Genomic DNA, 20,672 nt, shown 5'->3' with positions numbered 1-20,672 from the left:
GAGACACGATGCCAAAACCCACTTTCCTCAGTCTGTGGGATTCTGGCCAGTCCACAGGGGACTTTGTTTGCCTTCTTCTTCCTTTTTTTTCTTTTCTTTTAAAGATTTTATTTATTTATTTCACAGAGATCACAAGCAGGTGGGTGGGGGGGAGCAGGCTCCCCGCTGAGCAGAGAGCCCGACGCGGGGCTCGATCCCAGGACCCTGAGATCATGACCTGAGCCGAAGTCAGAGCCTTAACGCACTGAGCCACCCAGGCGCCCCTGTTTGCCTTTTGATACTGACCCCGACTGCAGCAGGCTCGTGGGCTCCGGGTGCCGGCCTGGCTGGAGTGGGAGGGACCCTCCTGAGGGCCTCCAGCTCCAGAGTTTTCTGCCTCGATGGGCTTCCTGGGAGCACCTTGACCGTTTTCCTTCTGGAGACACACGGCTTCCCCGCCCCGAAGCTGGCCATCAGGCCCCCTTTTTGGGAGCAGCACCACCCAGGCTTTAGTTCCTTATTAATTATTAATTAATAAGAAGCCACTCATGTCCTTGCCTCCGTCACCACCTGCCCCCTCCAGCGTCAGCCCGCCGCTGCTCTGCGTGATGAACAGTGCCACACGCGGGCTCACCCCTGCCGCGCCGGGGGTAGAATCTTTACCCTGTGCCTCGAGCTGGGTGATCCCAGGCCTGTGGGTTCCCCTCTCTGTTCCTCTGGTCCCTCGTTTATAAGACGGTGACAGTGATGATAACCAGCACCAGGGCTGAACTTGGGATTGAACTTGGGGTAATTTTCATCATGCCATTAGAAGGCAGGGTGGTGTGGTCAGTGGGGGTCTCTGTGACAGTTGAAACATATCTCCATGCCCCCCTTCCTCTCTCCCCTTTGTCACTGCCTTGACTCAAGCTGTTAGCCTGCCCCAGGGGGACCCGGGGACAGCTTCTGATGTGGCTCCCTGCTTCCTCCCCTGCCCTGGAAACCGTCCCGCAGGTTTCAGCCAAAGGGAACTTTAAACATGGCTTTAGTTTCGAAGACCGCCATTCAAATGATCACACCCTTGGTGGCTCAAAACAACAGGTATTTCCCTCCTATCTTTCTGGAGGTCAGAGCTGGAAATCAAGATGCCTGGAGGGCTGTGCCCCCTCTTGAGGCTCCAGACAAACCTCCAGTACCCCCCTCCCCCCCCCCCCCCCCCCCCCCGTTCTGTGCATTCCGGAGGACTCAGCCACTGACGGATCCTGGTGGGGGAGGGTGGGGGTGAGACCTGACAGGGGCGCTGTCTGGCCACTGATGCTGCAAAAACGGTTAATAACAGTCAGCGGGAAAATGCAGTCAGAGCCGTGCCCAGGGGCCAGGCCGGGTGCGCCCCGTAGGTCAGCATAGGTTACAGATTATATTCTAATTGTGAAGAAAAAATCACTGAGGGTTTCGAGCAAGACGCAAAGGATGCTGTTTCTACTCTACATAAGTCTCCCCCACTTAGGGTTGCCGAATTTAGCAAACCAAAGTACAAGGTGCCCAGGGAAGTTTCATTTTCAGATCAATAACGAATACGTTTTTAGCGTACGTGTGGGCTCAACTGAGATATACATATGCTAAAAATGTATTTGTTACTGATCCGAAACTCGCACTCAGCTAGACGTCCTGTGTTTTGTGCGGGGACCTCACTGTGGCTGCTGCACAGAGAGCGAGTCAGAGGAGAGCAAGGCTGGAGACTGGACACCGTGGGTCTGGGCCGTGGCCCACCGGAGCGGGGACGGCGGCTGGGAAGAGGTGGTGTCCGAGCAGGTGGAGAGCAGGGACTGGACTGGAGAAGGTTTTAACAGCAGCTCGCATTCGTGAGCGCTTTATCTGTGTTTATCTCATTGACTCTGTACGAAAGCTGTCTAACGTAGGTATTATACCCACTACGCAGATGAGTAAAACAGAGGCACAGAGAGGAACTAGCTAGTTTGTGGGAGAACCAGGATTCGAGCCAGGTCCCAAGGGGTCTAGTCCTAACTATTCTAAGAGAGTGCTTGTGTAGACGGACCCCCCCACCCCTGTAGCCCCTGTATTGCCCCCTGTATGGAGATCCCAGCTGTGCGGAGGAGGGGTGTGGGTAGATGGGAGCCGCGAGACAGTGGAGGGGCCCCTGCACGGAGTGAGGAAGGTCACCCAGCGTAATGACCGTGGGGTGGAGAAGTGGAGAAGGGGGACGTTCTGTAATCAAGAGACTTGGGGAGACGGATGTTGCCCTTCAGCACCCCGCTGTTTGCCTGGGAAAGAGACTCCTGAGGAAAAGCTGCCTGCCCCCTGCTCCTAAGACACACAGAGACACGAGGGACCCTTGAAGAACTGCTTCCCCACACCCTCTTGGCAGGCAGAGGAGCAGACTGCGTGGGGGCACCGGGCCGCCCTGTCTGAACCCTGCCAGGCGTCCCACTGCCTCGCCCTGGCACTGCTCTGACGGCCGTGTGCGTGGGAGTCCCCTGGGGACCCAGATAAGGGCCCCGGAACCTGCATTTGCAACGCGCTCCCAGGTGAGGCCCTCGCTGCAGCCAGCGGCGGGGCTCTAGGTCATGGTCCTCGGAGCCTGGTGCGGAGACCAGCTGCATCCCTGTCACCTGGGACTTGAGACAGGTGCGGATCTCGGGCCACCAAGGCACGCTGTGCCAAGCCGTCTGGGTAGGGCTGGTTCTCGCAGAGTGCGGAGAACCGGAAGCCCGTGCGGGCGGGACGGAGAAGGGTGCGGCAGTGCAGGCCCGAAGACTTGCCCGCACGCGCCCCCCCCCCCCCCCAGCAGCCTCCCAGAGGTGACCGCGCGACACACCCAGACCAGGGAGAAAGGAGGAGGGAGATGGAGAGACGGAGAGGAAGGGGTGCACCTCCAGACACCGTCCCCCAAAGTTCTCCCCCAGGGAGGTTCACACAGAACCGTCCATCTGTCCATCCAGCTGGCTCCCTAGTCAAGACTTGGGGTGTCACACTAATTTTTCTACTTGCGACTTGGAAACCCTTGAGCCACTGGCCTCTCCCACTTCACGCGGGGAAGAGAGGATGCAGTAAACGCCCCCCCGCCACGATCACCAGGGAGGCGTTGCTGCTCTCCCGTGGGTCCCTGTATCTGAGCACCCCGTCCCTGCCTCCGGCCGCCGTGCGTCTCGGACCCCTGGTGAGAGTGTTGCGAGCTGGTCCTTCTCTTCCTTTGTTCATGCATGTCAGATGAAGCAGGTCACCTTGGCACCCAGTCTCACAACTGGGTCATTCAAATAAACAACCGGCTGAGGGGCAGAAGTAATTGCAAAGCAATTTCCATTTTTGCTGAAATCTCACAAAAACACTCAAGGAGCTCGCATTCTCGGTGCACACGGACGCTCTGTGACACCCTCTACACAGTGGCACCCAGCCCCACCCAGATGGTTAGGGCCAGAATCCCCGGCCCCTGGGTACGCCCTTTGCTAACTCCCAGGTGTCCCCAAAGCACAGCCAAGTGGGAGAACCTCCCCAACTTCTCCCCCAGCGCACCCTCCCCCTGCATCCCCTCTCCCTCGTGCTTCTCTTCATTCCCCCTTCACTTCTGCTTCTCTGTCCTCCCTGTCACTCATGAATCCTGCTTGTAGGACAAAGACCAGAAATGAGCCAGCAAACTCGAAGCTCTCCCCGACAGGTAGAAGAAAGGATGGGAGTGTGGGTTTGCCTATGAATTTGGGGGCACACACCGGTCTGCCAACATTCCTAATGCTCGCTGTGTGCCAGGCACTGTGTGAGGCCCACGGAGGCAAAGGTATTGAAATCAAAGGATGAAAAGGGCTGTGGTTTGAGGGAAGCAAGTGTGAGCCAATGACAACAATGGTCAAGACAGGCCGTAAGAACAATGGGGAATATTAAGTACCAATCACCTGCTGGGTTCTGTTCTCAGTCCGTTATGTGGGTTAACCTGATTAATTCTCATAACAAACCTGTGGTTTAAGTACTCATGTGAACTCCAATTTTTATAGATGATGAAACCAAAGAACAGAGAGGTTGTTATTTGCTTAAGTTCACACAGCAGGTAAGAGTTAGAGCCGGGATTCTAATCAGGGATTTCTGGATTCCAGAGTCTGTCTCTTATCCACAGTGCTGTCTTCACAGAAGGCTGTGAGGTGAGAGAGATGGGATTTTCCACAGCCTGGGAAAGCATGCTAGGGCATCAGAGAAGGCTTCCTGGAGGAGGCAAATCCTGCACTGAGCCTTGAAAGATCTAATGTTTCATCAGGGTTCCTCTGTCTCTGCCACATCTAGCATCCCGGATTAAGGCAGGACATGAAGGTCGAGGGGAAGAAAGGTGGGCAAGATACCCAGAGGGATGTTTCCTGTGACTTGAACAAGAGAAGGAAACATAAAAAACCAGATTAACAACAACAATAGCAACAAAACCCCAGGAAATTTGCTGACAGGCGCAACTTCAAAGTCGAGCAGTTTGGCAACCTTCAGGCACGGTTGTATCTAGGGAGTCATTTGACAGCAGCAAGACTTGACTCTTCTCCCACAATCTCTACGCTCTTCCTATTTCTAGTTGGTTTCATTCCAAAGCAGGCTGGGTTCCAAATGACAGCAGAGAGGGCCTCCCTCAGCCCTGAGCCTCCATTGCCTCCAGAGCTGGGGGATGTCAGAGAACAGATCACAAGCTTCCTGCAGAATCCATTTCATTCCCCCAGAAACTCTGACAGGCCAGCTTGGATCATGTGTCTGGTGGCATCCAGACAAAGGGGATCTTGGAGGAAGAAACCCCTCTCTGGAGGGAAGCAGCTCCCTCCACCCGCCTTGTGGCGCGGGCTCCCAGCTGAGCCAGATCCGGTAACGCGATTCTGGTTCCTGACCTCTGCCGGCTTCCTCGTGCCCATCCAGCCCCGCGGTGAGGTCAGGAGCACGAGGAAGATGCAAGAAGGAGGATGGAGACTAGCCACACATTTGTACGCGATTCAACACAAACAGGATCCTGATTCGTCCCATGAAATTGCTGTAACTGTTGGAAGAAGAAAAAGGGGTGTGTGTGTGTGTGTGTGAAGGCATCCTTGAAGGGGAAACGGGATGGATTGTGAAGCTGAGCACCATGAAACTGAAAATAATTTTGTATGAAGCTGGTGCATTCTTGTCTGGCTTTCTGCTTAGCGTTTGGGGCGCTTGTGATGCCAGCAGTTGCCTGACTTGAGGGCGTGGAGGGAGGGAGACCTCTGCTGGGAGGTGGGCCAGGGGTCTGGGGGCTGAGTGGCTGGGCCCCAGGATGGGGGCTGCTCCTGCCCCCGTGGAGACAGACCACGGTGCCACATGGTTCTGCAGGCAGCTGGGAAGATGACCATCCGGCCAGGTCCAGGTGAATCAGAGTCCAGGTGTCCTGGATCCCTGAGTGAGCCAAGGGAAAACACGTCCCCTTCCGAACTTCAGTGCCCTTACTCGGTAAATTAGCAGCTGATCCCAGACAGGACTGGCCAGTTCTGGGCGTGTATGTCATTGGCAGGTATGATGTTCAGTCCTGCGGTACAGAAGCAAGTTAAAAAAATGTTTCATGTTGGGATGCCTGGGTGGCTTAGTCGGTTAAGCCGCTGCCTTCGGCTCAGGTCATGATCCCAGGGTCCCACACTGGGCTCCTTCCTTGGCGGGGCGCCTACTTGTCTCTCCGCCTCTGCCTGCTTGTGCTCTCTCTCTCTCTCTCTCTCTGACAAATAAATAAATAAAATCTTAAATTAAAAAAAAAAAAGATTTTATTTATTCATTTGACAGAGAGAGATCACAAGTAGGCAGAGAGGCAGGCAGGGAGAGAGGAGGAAGCAGGCTCCCTGCCAAGCAGAGAGCCTGATGTGGGGCTCGATCCCAGGACCCTGCGATCATGACCTGAGCTGAAGGCAGAGGCTTAACCCACTGAGCCACCCAGGCTCCCCTAGATAAATAAAATCTTAAAAAAAAAAAACTAACTAACTAAAAAAAAAGTTTCATATTGATGTGTTGATCTCCACAGCCGCCGTCTGTCTGCGGGTCTCCACTCACAGCTGGGATACACCGTTTTATTTAGAAGCAAGGCTGGGGTGGCTCAGTCAGTTAAGTGTTCAGTGTCCGCCTCTGGATTCCGCTCAGGTGGTGACCCCGGCCGGGCCTCGGCTGCGCACTGGGCGTGGAGCCTGCTCAGGATTTCTCTCCCTCTGCCCCCCTCCCCTGCACGCACATGCGCACGCCTCTCTCTCAGACAAATACAATTTTAAAAAATGAAAATAAGTTTGCTTTTGTGAAAAGGATGTGTCAACTGAAGGAGTAATTCTCGGGAAATTATAGTGCTGGTACCCAAACCGATAAGGCAGAGCCCCCACGATCGTTGGGGAAATGCCAGGGGGGTGCCCTGGGATTTGGGGCGGGTGACGGGTCAGAATCTTGGTGTTATGCCAACGGTACGAGTCCTGATTGCATTTGCACGCTGGCCATCAGGAGGAGCGTGCAAAGAGCCCGGTGTCTGGCTGTAAGGGCTGGAGGGAGCGCTGGGCTCCTGGGACGTGCCGCCCGCGTACACAGCTGCCCCCCCACGACACGCCGCTCCGAGTCCTGCTTTGCAAAACGTAACACGTGCTGACAGTCGCCGCCTGCCATCAGCCGGGCTCCTCCAGCAAGCTCGTCGGGGCTGCTCGCAGGCCCCGCGTCGGGACGTCCTATAGTAGGCTTACCTAGCTGTTTTTTTGAGAGGATCGTTCCCATTTCTTGTGACGATAAGTGACAGTGCTTTGAGCTTCCTGCGTGGCTCTCTTGCCTGATGATGCCCCAGGACGCCTTCCTCGGAAGGGTCTTGGCCGGATGCCTCGGTTTAAAGTGGGGAGGGGTGGTGGCTGGTCGGGCGACAGAGCCCCAGGCTGCTGCGTCCCACGGCAGGAGGCCATTCAGCTCCCAGCTCTGTCTAGACAGCGAGCGTGCCAGCCACTGCCAGGCCTGGGCCAGCTCTGCGTGTGTGTGTGTGTGTGTGTGTGTGTTAATTACCCTGGAATGTCTGCTCCGGCCGCCACCGTGGAAATGTAGGTCATCCCAGGGAGGCGCGCGGTCATGAGAAGGGGGTCAGGCCAGCCAGCAGCGCACACACACAGTATCGAGGTCACGGCCGTCTGGGAGTCAGCGGAACAGGGCCCAGGCACGTGAGAAGCAGACCGGCTGGTTTCTCTCTGTGTCTTTCTCTTTGTGCGTTTCATAGGATAGCTCACGTTTTCACCCTCAAGCATGTCGCATTCCTGCGGCAGAGGCGAGGACAAGTGTCCCATTGTACACCTCAAATTGGATCTTTCATGTAGCAATCTTTTATGGAGTCAGGACATCCTATTAAACAACTTCCCCTGCATGGTCAGTGGCTTTTCATCCTTCAGAAGCCCCAGGAGGAGGGTCCCGTTATCTTCACAAAAACATAGTATATAATCCCCATTGACACTTTACAGATGAAGAAATGAGGCTCAGACACGTTACCCAGCTATTACTTATAATAGGGAACAAGTATTTGTCACGGGCTACACGCTGCTCTCATCTGGTCTCAGCTCTTTGTACGTAATATCTCTGTTGATTCTCCAACAAGCCAACAAGGGTCATTCCGGTTTTGCAGATGAGGGGATGGAGGTGCAAAGAGGCAGCCCATTGCAGTGTTTGTGGGAATATCAGACCCAGGAGGTCCGCCTAGGGGCTGAGCCCTCAAACTCCGTGCTCTCCACCACTGCGTTAAGGTCCCCGAGTTGGGTTGGGGTCAGTCTTTGGCTTGGATATGCCATTTGGACTTTAAAAACCCAGAAGTGAGAAAAGGACTATTGTACCTCCTGCAAAGAAGCCTTTGATCGGAAAGATTTAAACCCGAGCCCTGGTAAACAGAGGCGGCTCCGGGGGAAGTGGCTAAGAAACCAGATCCTCTCAGCATGCTTGCTCAAGAGCCCAGGTCTGAGACGTCTCTTATGGACACACATCCCCACACTTTTCACCCTGGGTTTAAAAAATCATCTCATCTAGTAGACGTTCCCATCTGTGGAACGAGACGCTGCTGTGTGGGGGCTTTGTTTGTGAGCCTGAGAGTAGTCATTGTTCATGCATTTATAAACTGTGCAGTTATGAGCAAAGAGGTTTAAGAAACTAAAAGAAATGAGAAGGAATAATGCTTCCACCACCTTCCCCTAGAAGGCTGCGACAGACTGCACTTCATTCTCAATGTCGTATCATAAAAATCATCAAAACGACAGAAATGTTGAAGGAACCGTACGGTGAACACCCAGAGACCTGCCATCGAGACGCTCCCTTGAGACACGCTCGCTCTCCCACACAACTCTCCGCCCCTCTGTCCGAGGCAGGCTGCTCTTGAAAATGACACCTATGATCTGCGGTGGCTTTCCCTCCAGAGCGAAGGTACTCCCAGCCCTGTGTGGGTTTGGCCATGACCTTGATACAGAATATAATGTTTGAGAAGGTGGTAACAGTGCTGGGCCCCGGGGCTGTCTGTGCCGCAGCCGCGTGCGGCGTACCCCACGCACACTGTTGCTTTCAGCCCCCACAGCCGCCCTGAGCCTCTGCGATTATCACCCTTCTCCCTATCACCACCCAGCATGGAAGTGGCAGGGGACGGGTGTGTCCCCAGACTAGGAGCTGCCCCTCCAGGACCGTACCTTCTGACCCTCCTCCCAGCCTGGCACAGTGCAGATGCTCCACCAATGTTTGCCTAATTCACCAAGGAAAGAGAAATTCTGCCAGTTTGAAGATGAAACACCCGACCTGCACTACCTCGTACGCCAGCTGTAGGGAAGGCTGAGAGCACAGAGGTTTATAAATCAGATGGAGAGAGGGTTAGAAGACCCGCCCACTGGACCTTCACCTCATTGTCCCGGTTGCTGGTCACATCTGTCCCTAGTGCCGCAGGGCAGCGGGCTTCTTTGGTCTAAAGGTCATTCTCATGCCAGTCTCCCTCCTCCGTCCAGAGGGAGCCCTTCCAGCTGCCCAGGCAGGATCAACCTGCTGGTGCCGATTTCTGCCTTCCTGAATGGGCTCGTGAGAATGTGGAAGAGCGGGCCTCTGGGAGTCCTGCAACCTAGATCTAAGTCCAACTGCCGTCCGTGATCAGCTGCGCAAACTTGGATAAGTTTCTCCGTGTGGAAAAAGGTAGGGATCATGTCTTCTGAAAACAAGCTGGTGTGAGGTTTTGAAACGAACAGGAGGGTATGTGAACAGCCTCTTGCACACAACAGGTGCTCAGCTAAAGGTCATTCTCTCTACTAACATCTGCTGAGCTTAGGGGTTGTAGTGTGTGATTTGCACATGAAGGGGTTGGTACTGGGACTTCTGTGACCCATGACCAGGAGGATAGTTAGATCTTAGACAACGTGACAGAAAGGCCCCTCTTCCCTCACAGCTTCACAGGGGTGCCTCATACCCTGTGGGGTTGCTCAAGGAGAAATGTGACTTAGCTTGATAATTTGACCACATTTTAACTATGAGTTATATAGGATTCTGGTGTGTTTCTTGTGTATTTTTACCTGTTTCTGCCCTCAAGGAGCTGAAGTCTATGGAGATGTTTTGCCTCTCTCTTATGAAACCAAGAGTACCTAGCAGAGGGCTCAGTGTGACTCAGTGTTCCTCAGTGCACCCCATGCTAACCCCAACCTGCTCAACCCAACCAAACTCAATCTAACCCAGCCCAGCTCAACCCAGTCCAACCTAGTCTAACTCAAACCAATTCAACCTAACCAACCCAGCTCAACCCCATCCAACCTAATCTAACTCAAACCAACTCAACCTCACTAGCCTAGCTCAACCCAACCCAACCCAACCTAACTCAGCCCAACAATGCCCAGCTCAACCCAATCCAACTCAATCTAACTAAAACCAGTTCAACCTAACCAGCCCAGCTCAACCCAGTCCAAGGCAACCTAACTCAAACCAACTCAACCCAACACAGCCCAGCTCAACCCAACTGAACCCAACCTAACTCAAACCAACTCAGCCTAACCAGCCCAGCTCAACCCAACCCTACCCAATCTAACTCAAACCGACTAAACTCAGCCCAGCTCCAGCCAGCATAGCTGAAGGGCAATCGTTGTTCCGTGGAAAGCATACACCATTTAAACTGAGGTAAACTCTCAGTCTTTTACTTACCAGCTGTGTGACCTTGGGTAAGTTACTTCACTTCTGAGTCTATTTGCTCATCTGTAAAATGGAGATTAACATTGTACATTTGCAAGCATATAAGATTAATTTTCTGTCCATCAGGTGTCTTCTTATGTGACACCATCCAGCCCACCCTAAGCCACTGAATGGACTCAATCTTGTCAATGTGCCCCCTTCCTCCCCTGGCCCACCCCCTGCCCCAGCAATGGTGTAGGAGCGCCTCGAGAGAAGCAGGAGGCAGACCTCCAACCCAGTCCTCCTGATTGCTTGGCACTTCTCTAAGAGGACATGGAGTAGGAATTCATGTTTTTCAGGAAAGCTTCCTGGGAAAAATTGAGTGACTTCCTATGCACTAGCTAATCTTCAGACTGCAAATATAGTACGTTTGAAGTGTTGCCGTGGTGTCGGACAAAAATGCAGGGCCCTCCCACTGAATATGTAGAAATCGCTGCAGCGGCCACAGCTCCCGTCACCTCCAGCTGGACAAGGGAGTGGGAGCGTCCTTTACCTGCCTCTATGTCGCAGCACCCGAAGTGAACCGCCCTCCGTCCCCCGCCGCCTCTGTAAACCCCGTGTGGATGCCCGCAGCACCTTGAGTGTCTGAGGATGATCAACGACACCCCCCTGAGCCCTCCCGTTCTGCTCCTGGGACTCTAATGAGTCACCGGGGGTACCGAGAGTCAGACGGAATTGGTTCCCGAAGTTGCTTATGCCAGTTACACTTGTGATTTTAATTCTGTAATTCAATGGAGTTATTATACAAGAGGAAAAACCGTAAGTGCGAAAAGGAAGGTAATCGTCATTTCTGTGAAAAATTACTCAGGCGCTTTGGAATGACTTTATCAACGTGAGTCGCTAAAAATCTTGCTGGAGAATTAGGTGTGGGAGCGACGACGGCCAAGATTCAAAACTACCTGAACCGTGAAGAATTCCACATTCTGAAATTCTGCAAATGTTTGTCAGTCCTTTTAAGTTTGTATTTATTCATTCATTTAGGTAATCTCTACACCCAGCGTGGGGCTTGAACTCAGAACCCCGAGGTCAGGAGTAACACTCTTCCAACTGAGCCTGCCAGGCAGCCCTGGCCTCAGTTATTTGTTTCACTTTAAATCTTTTTTAAAAAAGACTTGATTTATTTCTTTGAGAGAGAACGAGAGAACGAGAGAGTGAGTGTAAGTGGCGGCAGGCGGGGGGAAGATGCGGCAGAGGGAGGGGGAGAAGCAGACTCCCGCTGAGCAGGGAGCCCCATGCAGGACTCGATCCCAGGACCCTGGGATCATGACCTGAGCTGAAGGCAGGCGCTCAAGCGACTGAGCCACCCAGGCGCCCCTGTTTGCTTCACTTTAAAAGGTTGGAAATTAGCAATTCTGATCGTGTAAAAATGGGTGTAGCCAATGTGAGAAAATCAACATGGAGCTCCAATGTGCAAACTGAAAACATCTTGTTGTACACAGAAAGATTGGTGAATGGTTGTGCCAGTGGGTCATGAACCACCCGCTTAAACTACACCAGGATTTTACAAAACCCTCACTGCCTTGTAGGCATCAAGGAAGCTACGTGTACATAAGATGTCCGGAGCTTGGCTCTGCACTGGGCTTCAAATCTGTGTAAGAGCCGCGTTTGACGAGTCCCCTTAGTAGACAGAACACAGCCTGGTCAATGGATTCCCTCCCTCTCTCTGCTACTTGCTTGCATGTCTGGGTGACCAAGTCCTTTCCAGGGCTGAGATTTCGCTCTCAGCAGAAGGGGATGCTAAAAGCTACCTCACAGGGTGTGAAGGTCAAGGGACAGGTAAAGAGAGCCCAGAGCTGGCTTCTGACCCAGGAGATGCGCTGTCAGGAACATCTGCCCTCCTTGCCTTGGGCTTCCCTATCCCAGAGGTCCTGGGTGGGTCTGACTTCTTTGTCTCCAGCCCCTAGTGGATGAGTTTCAGCTCTCAGCTGGAGGGCATTCTGGGGTGCAGCGTCCATGAAATTGTAAAGATGTCTATGGAACACATCACCCCTGGAGCTCAGAAAATGCACTTGACACCTTGGTCCCTGGGGGAGCCTGAAGTTTGGGTAAGGCTGAGACACTGTAGCAAGCAGAGCTATACAAGCGGGGCTGGGGTGGGGTGGGGAACGGGTCCCAGGAACAGGGTCAAGGCACTGCCTCCTGGCTGTGTGCAGGATTACAGAAACATTGCCTCATGGATTAATTAATGATGGCAAGCTCATTAACCGCTGTCTGACCTCCGACGGGCAGGCACTCTGGGTGGGCAGGGAGGGCCGGGGTCATTAACGATGAAGTGGGTGGATTTATTGGAAGGACAACCATTTTCCTCGAGACCCAGTTTCAAATTGGAAATTGCAAAGACACTTGGCTTCTGGGTCCACATTATTCCTGGTATAGAAATAACGAGAGAAGGGCTGTGGGCTTTCTTGGGAACACAAGAGAAAAGTCTGGACGCAGTGGGCCCGGGGAGGGCTGGCGGGAGAGGAGACCCACCATGTGTCCAGACTTTAGGGAGGGTCTTGAGAAAGGCTCTTCTTCCAACTTCCCTGACTTTTAAAATGTACCTAGCCCACCCTTGTGTGCTGACTTGTGCCTGGCACTGCACGAAATCCTTTCTGTGTGTGACTCAGTTTCACCCTCAGCAACTCAGGGAGGGAGGTAGATTCTCTAATGTACCCATTTTATGGATGAGCGAACTGAGGCACAGAGAGGTTCAAGGACGTGCCCAAGATTGGTAAGAGGCGGACTTAGGGATGAACCAGCTCTGTTGGACTTCATGAATGATACCGTAACGATGAAGCTTTACTGTCTCCTTGGTGATGATTCTAATAAATAGTATTTGTCCAGTCAGGAAGAGGGTCCAGGTACTTAATGCACACGAAGTTACGAAGCCACCCAACAATCCTACGAAGATAGCGCAACGGTCTCCTGATATCTTTTGATACTTTCTACCACTGCCTCGGATCTTGCTGAGTGGTGGGGTCTCCTGGTGAAGGTAACTGGCTTATACATTGGGTAGACCTGGCTGCGGCCACTCACCAGCCTCACACTTCATGCCACCTGCCCAAGCCTTACTCTTTTAATCTGCAAAGTGGAACGGGAGCTCACATGGGACCAATGGCCTAGAGATGCTTCCGCCAAGAAGCCACAGGTGGGACACCTTCTTCCCCATCATGGTCAATACACTGGTTTGCTTATTGACTAAAGGAGGATTTTTTTTTTTCCCTTTTAGGTCTTGGTAGGTGGATTTCACAAGTTGGAAATTTGGTTTGAGTGCTCAGGTGTCTCCACACGGACTGGACATGATCTGCTCAGGTACGTCAAGTCCCTCCTCCCACCTGCCACCTTACGGCCTCTGCTCCCCACTTAGTCCCCACTTGGTAGGGTTGCCAGATCGAATACAGGATGCCCCGATGAACTTGAATTTCAGGTAAAAGAGAAAGAAATTTTTAGTAGAAGTATGTCCTATGCAGTATTTGGACATATTTACATGAAAAAATTATTCATGGTTTATCTGAAATTAAATTTTAACTGGGTGTCCTGTGTCTTTATTTGCTCAATTTGGCAACTGTACCACTTTCCGGGGGGTGGGGGGAGGCCACATGGCATCTTAGTTGGACTGGGTCGTATTAATGACCATGCTGATGGTTTGTTTCTTGAGAGCCGCGCTGCCGGGCCTCTGCTGCTCCTTGATGTCGACCCTCCCACTTTTCATCTCAGCCTCTTTCTGCAGATGTGGAAACAGAGGAAGAGACCTGCCCTAGGACGCATGTCATTGAAGCCTGTGCCCTTATTTGCTCCAGCTCCTGCACCCTCCAGCGCTGAGATCCAGGGGTTCCCGGACTCCCTGTCCGCCCCACTCTGGTCCCTCCCACAGGGAGGCTGGACGGCTGGACCGCACCCTCCTTCTGCCGGACCTGATTGAGATCACTGCTATTTTTAATCCAGGGCCCGTGCCAGTGCATCAAACCTGTGTTTGTCCCGTCCAGATCAGTTCCTGGAGAGACCAGCTTTTGACGCTTCAGTTTGGCTCAGGAAAGGAGAGATGCAGCCTTGACAACCCCCAGCTCCCCAGTGAAGTGGTAGATTGTCTCTGCTCTTGGCAGCAGCTCTAGCCCAGTTCTGCGTGAAACATCGCAACAGACTGAGTCCGTTCACAGCGGTCAGGTGGTACGGATCGGGCAGAATCGCCTCTTCCCTGGGCCCGTCCTGTCTCAGGGGCCGTGACCGGCTGCCGCGTCCGGAGGCACACAGTTTGGGGCTGCTGGAGACTCCTTCAAGAACAAGCAGCTCCGCCTGACCCCAAAGCTTGGCTCTTACTCTGTTTCTTGTTTGATGTAGTTAGCCCCATGGGAATGGTCGCCAGCGGAGAACCCGGGCCCGAGGGTCGCGCTGCAAACTCAGGCTCTGCAGAGAACGGGAATTTCAGAAGCAAGTTCGTGGGGGTATAGCTCAGTGGTAGAGCATTTGACTGCAGAAGCAAGTTCGTCTGTTTGACTTTGCCCCGGCTCTAGCTTGGAAAGAGAAGTCACGATGGAGAGAGCTGGAAGGTGGTGGAGTTTCCAGATGAAGCCAATGACACCATCTTGCAAATGCTTGGGGATGAGAAGCTCTGGGAACGAGATCCTCATGGAGGCAACGAGGTTCATGGCCACTGAGGGTTATACTTACATATTCATGCATCTGATAAATGTTTACTGAGCCCTTACATTGTGCCTGGTGTGCTGGCTTCAGTGACATACTGAGATCGTGCTGGCACGTTCGAGAAACGTTCATTGCCTCCCAGGGTTCCGTCAGCTTCAGGGGAGCCGGACACACACATCAACAATCCAAACCCACGTGGTAAAAGCCATTGGGTGAAGACCACTGAGCACCTACAAGGGGACCCTCCCCTCCCCACGCTCCTTTGCCTGACACCGTATTTTCCAGACTCTGCTGCAACCACAAGTGAGATGTATGTTGAGGTCTGACAGGGAGTTTCTGAGAAAATGTTTGCTCTCCTGATTAAAAAAAAAAAAAAAAGCCTATATTCTCTGGCTTCGCCTTTTTGCTTTCCTTTTGTCTTGAAAACGTCAAACTCCAGCAGCCTTCTTGAGACCAAGAGGTCCCCAAACTGAGGACAAAGAGCCACGGGGCCTGGAAAGCTGGGCGGGTGGGCAGCGACAGCCTTGGCTCCTGAGGGTGTCCCCAACACCGGGCCCCAACCCAGCAGCCCCCCTCCTTCCCCCTTGACACGCAAGAAAAATCAACTCCACTTGCTTACGCCCCTGTCGGCTGGGTTTTGTGTTCCTTGCAGACTCTGGCATTTTTAACGGAAGTGGAATTCCGTGACTTCTATCTGAACAGTTCTGGAAAACCTAGACAGAAGAGTTAAAAAAAAAAAAAAAAGAAAGAAAGAAAGAAAGAAAAAGAAAAAGAAAAAGGCACAAAGTCCCTTGTCCTCAAAAATTCACAATAGTCGGGGATAAATAACACGAACCACAGTGGCTGGTGCGTCTGGCAGACACAGGAGGCCCCCCCACCCCGGGGTGCTGGGGCGCTGGTGTGGGGTCTGAGCTTCAGAGCTCCTGCCCCGGGAACGAGGGATGTGAGATCAGACTTCCGGCATCCCGCTCAGTGTTCCCAGGACTTCTCTGGAAGCCGCGTCTGTCCCCTTCATGCACTTGTGCTGTAGAAACACACAACCCATAGACAGTGCCTCCCAAAGCACGTCCCCTCGGGGTCGTCTCTGAGAGCACATTCACACCCGGCAGCTCCAGAGTCTGGTTTCCCGACCAGCTCCCAGGCGGGGCCCCAGCCCTGGGCCGGAGGACCGTTCCTGGAGCCGCGAGAGTCGAGGGCATCCAGCTGCGTCTCAAGTCCTCCCACGGGCGGTCAGTCACGCTGTCCTGCCTACAGAATCAAGGCCGTGTCAGGTGCTCTGCACTTGGACACGCTGGCTAACTGCCCTCGTCTGTCTTCTAGGTGACTCCCTCCTGCAGTCTGATAGGACTTCACTGCGGACTCGAAACCGGCTCCCTGGGGTTCAGGCAGACTTGAAGTGGCTCCAGGGTACCGGCCGACTGGGAGGGGTGGGTTGGCCTGTCTAGATTGAAGTCTGAATGATTAAACAAAGACAAGACAACTCAGTCAAGTCCTTGGAAGCAAGCGAGGCGGACGGTTGCCGGGGTCAGGCAGGGACAAGAGCTCCCCAGGCCAACGAGGACGTCGGTCACAGTCCTGCTCCAGTGAAGTGGGACCAGCCTGCTCTTCGGAATTTGCTCCACACGTCCCGGATCTGGGTCTGGAGGCCTGCACAGCTGGGGAGGGGGACACCAAATCAAGCCTCCAAGCGCCTTGGGCGTCAGTTAACGATAGTTGTTGTCCCGGTGGCATGCTGATTGCCACATGGGGCAGGAGGTGGTGGCCCTGTCCCTGCTCCTTGCCGTGGCCCTGAAGACTGGGGTTGGGACAGAATAAGGTCGTGGATCCTCTGCCCCTCTGGGGTTTACGCGCCCCAACCCCCGCCTCCATGGCCCAGGGCTCTTAATGAACCGCTCAGCAACTTAACAGAAAAAAAACGTGCTCTCGTTCCCAGCTGAATGTCCTTAATTTGCCTCATTTGTGCCTAAAGCACAGGGTACACCAGTGATAAGTGAAAGGCTCTTACCAGAACGTGGTGTCCCTCCTCCCAAAAGTGTGTTGTTTCCCTGACCAGACGGGGTGGCAGGGAGGGCAGCGCCGACCCGGGGACCGGGGACCGCAGGTGGCGGCCGGATTCTGCCCTCTCTGCGCAAAGTAGGGCCCTTGGACTTTGGGGCCCTTTTGTTGTTTTGTGCTTGTTTTTCAGAAGTGGCAAATATTTACAACGTATGAGAAGGTTTTAAGGAAAAATCCGTATTTCTGATTCTCTTAAATCTAGCGGTGCTGACTCCCCATTGGGACACACAGAGGGCTCTTGGCCTAGGCTGAGGGCAGACCTCCGCCCTGGAGATGTGGGGGTGGGGCGGGGGGAGAGGCGTCGGGGAGGGGGATGGGAATATGAACTCCCCAGCCAGCCTGGTCCCCGTGGCAGTGACCGAAAACCTTCTCTGAATTGTTTCTTGCATTATTTTATTCAGTGAGCAACGTACATAGGACTAATAGCACGATCCGCACGTTATCAGCATTGGATTGATTTTCATAAATAATTTCTGACTCACTGTCGCTCAGAAGGTGGGACTCCCCACATGGGCTGGACTTTGGACTAACGCCGGAACGGAAGCAGAAAGTAAAGAGGCTGAGGCCACCTCAGGGCTGTGTTGAGAGCCGAGGGGCGTGGGGTAGAATTTCAGAACTAAAGTTTCGCATCTTCTATTATTGGGCAAAAGTGCGAATTCATTGTGAAAATGGGTATGATTTTTCATAGAAATAATCTGTTAAGGGAGAGAGGGTTCTGCATGTCCTCCAAGGCATCCTAAGGAGCCATCGGGAAAACACCCCTCACAGCAGCTTTGGAGTCTTTGCGGATGCACTTTGAACAGGAAGTGGTCGCTCAGGTGTCCGCTTGCGAAGTGCAAAGACCCGATCCTTAGCAGGCAAGTCTGGAGTAACTGGAGGATCAGGGTCATCTCATTGCTTGAGTCATTATTTTTATTGGGAGGCAAATTCAGTGCCATGAAAAAAGGTGTTCGCATGAGCTACATGAGAAGTAGCAGGGCAAGGTGTAGTCCACGGTCCTGTGATAACTGAGTGAATCCTTCAGTGTGTCTGCAAAAAGAAAGATGAAGCGTTCCAAGCCGAAGTGTTGGCTTTTATTGGTGGATAGATAGTTGGATCATGTTTTCTTTTAATTCTAGCTTTGTAATGAATCTTGGCCATCAATTCTGTTTCTCAAGTTAGGTCTCCATCAAACTGCTCAACGATACTAGCAATTGCTTGCCAAGGATCCAGGTTGAGCCGGGAGTGAACGTCGGAAAAGGTCAGTTAACGATAGTTGTTGTCCCGGTGGCATGCTGATTCAGACTGCCCGAGGCTGCATGAAATAGAAACAAAACAATAGTTCAGCAAAATCGGGCTCACCCCTGACCCCAAGGCCTCATGTAACATGGAGTCCAGAGACAGGTAAATGCAAACAATGACCCCATAATGCTGTTGGAGTCCGTCCACCCTCTTTCTCTCACTCATCCTATGGTGTGTGTTTCAGCCTCAGGAGAGCAAAGTGGTTGCTCCATCTCCAGACATTGCATCCACCGTCTCAGAAAGAAAAAGGAAGGGAAAAAGGCAAATGTTAAAATTCTTTTTTTAAAAAAAATTAAAACCCTGCCAAAGGATTGTTTCTGACTTCCCACTGTCCCAAACCAAGCCAAGGAGTGCTTTGCTCCTGTTCTTTCCCCCGGGAAGAGTCTGCTCCCCGCAATAAGTGAAGTCCAGGCTTCCAGAAGGAGCAGGGTGCAGGCCCCCGACCCACAAGGGCATCGAGAACTTGGTGCTCTCAACATGTCTGTCCCCATGTTCATGTTCAGAATCCCAGGAACTGGTAGGTCATGACCTTAGTTCTTTGCACTAAGATGTCGATGATGAGGATGATGGGAAGAAGGTTGTGATGAAGATGAGGAAGCAGATAGGAGGATTGGAAAGTGGGAAGGGCTTGCAAAGAGGAAGAGGAGGAGGAGGAGGTAGATGTTAAAGGAGGGGGAGGAGGGAGGTGACTGAGTTTACTGATGATGCCTGACCTCATATAACCCTCAGAGTCACATAGAGAGGGTTGTGCTCCCTTTGCCCCCATTTCACAGATCAGGAAGCTGAGCCCAGAGCTGCCCAGGCTGTGGGCAGGTGATGGATCTGGAGTGGAATTCAGACACTCCCTCATCCCGAAGCTTTGAAGGGCAGACATGCCGTCATGGGCCTCTCCTCCGCCACGGCATACCACGACTCCCACCTGCCTCAGTAGCAGCCCTCGAGCCAGGCTGCCACAGAGAAAAAGCAGGAAAAGTCTGAGGAAACATAGCACGGAAAAGAACAATCTGGATGCCGGAAGCTAGCCAGCATTCCACGGATGGAATACAGCGGGGCGTCCTACAGCGGCTTGGGAGAACAGATGTTTTCCGATGGGGTCGATAGATGAGTACACAATCGGAACATAACAGGTCTTTGCTGTTTGCTCAGATGCGACACTGACCTCAAGGAACACTGGATGGGTGTGGAAACGGACTCCCGGCTGGTGCAAGGCCTAGCGGGTCCGCACACACGTGCACACATGCATACTCAGCCCGCAGCATGCCCCCTGCTCAGCGGGCGGCTTTGGAACCACGCCCGTCCCCACCCCGTGTCGTACCCTCCTTCCTCCTCTTTGGGGTGATTCCCAAAGCGCAGCCCTCGTGATGCCGTTTCGCAGGCAAGCTTCCAGCCTCCTGCAAGCTGGGGGCCACGTTCGCTGAAGCATTGAGGTGTTTCCTACCTGGTTTACGTGTCTCAAAGTGAGTGAATTTCTAACTTTTTTTTCTTAATGTCTTATTGATGATGTTTTGCAGGTTGCGTTCCTCACCCCGTTTTTTACCATAAGCCCTGCGGCTGGGATAGTGTGGTTTTGTGTAGGATGGTGATTTTTTTTTGAAGATTTTATTTATTTATTTGACAGAGAGAGAGAGATCACAAGTAGACAGAGAGGCAGGCAGAGAGAGAGGAAGGGAAGCAGGCTCCCTGCTGAGCAGAGAGCCCGAAGTGGGGCTCAATCCCAGGACCCTGAGATCACAACCCGAGCTGGAGGCAGAGGCTTTAACCCACTGAGCCACCCAGGCACCCCCAAGTTAATTTTTTAAATTGGGGAGGAAAAGTCCGAATGGTGTAAAGGAGGAACAAGAAGTTCTACGTGTTCAACCCCAGATCCTTCTCTCAGTGGATTTGACTCCGGACGCTGCTCTGCCCCTCGTCCTCTCTGGTTGACATGGACTAAGGATGCAGCATTCCCCCAGCATTCTGTCCCAAGCATGCCATTTTCCCTTTATTAAAAATGCTTCGTAAACATCAGTTTTAATAATTGTACAAATATTCCGCCACAAGGACGTTTTATAATTTATTTAACCATTTTTTGCAGGGTTGGACATTTAATTTTTTAAAAAGTCCAATAATGCCAAGATTAATGTCTGTTTATATTAACCTATTTTCATTTTCTGATTATTTTCTTGGGCCAGAGTCCCCAAAATGGTACTACTTAGTAAAGTCGATGAGTGTTTTTAATATATTTTTGGGCACCCATCCACCAACGAGTTGCTTTTCATCATGAAGGTGTGTCTAATAACGTGTGAGACTCTGTTGTTAGCCCCTCTCCAGGCTCTGAGTATTATGATTTTATAAAGATCTTTCTTGCATTAACTTCTAAAATGGTCTCTCATTGTCCTGATCACACTGATCAACTCTGAATCTATTTCCCCCACAGGTCCGTTGCTAACGATTTCATAAATTAGAGCCCTTGAGGGAACATCTCAGCAGGGTTCAAGGGCTTGTCCTCCCTGAATGAGCTCAAATGGACCTCACTAAGATACCCGCCTGCCTTCGTAGTAGGCAGCGATCTGAGCTTTAAGATTGCGTTGGCATTGGAGGTCCCGAGTGGGGAT

At 52.6% G+C, this 20,672-nt stretch overlaps 1 long non-coding RNA gene across 1 annotated transcript; it reads left to right on the top strand.

Moving 5' to 3' along the window:
* The first annotated feature begins 8,935 nt into the window (after nt 1-8,935).
* On the top strand, nt 8,936-14,528 carry LOC123926363. The gene is made up of 3 exons (XR_006815230.1): nt 8,936-9,099; nt 13,331-13,413; nt 13,819-14,528. It is a non-coding gene; the product is annotated as an uncharacterized LOC123926363 (long non-coding RNA).
* Nucleotides 14,529-20,672: the final 6,144 nt, after the last annotated feature.

The sequence above is a fragment of the Meles meles genome, chromosome 16 (genome assembly GCF_922984935.1).
Source record: "Meles meles chromosome 16, mMelMel3.1 paternal haplotype, whole genome shotgun sequence".
Taxonomy (NCBI): domain Eukaryota; kingdom Metazoa; phylum Chordata; class Mammalia; order Carnivora; family Mustelidae; genus Meles; species Meles meles.
The sequence above is the reverse complement of the archived record's forward strand: the minus strand, read 5'-3'. Positions and strand labels throughout refer to the sequence as shown.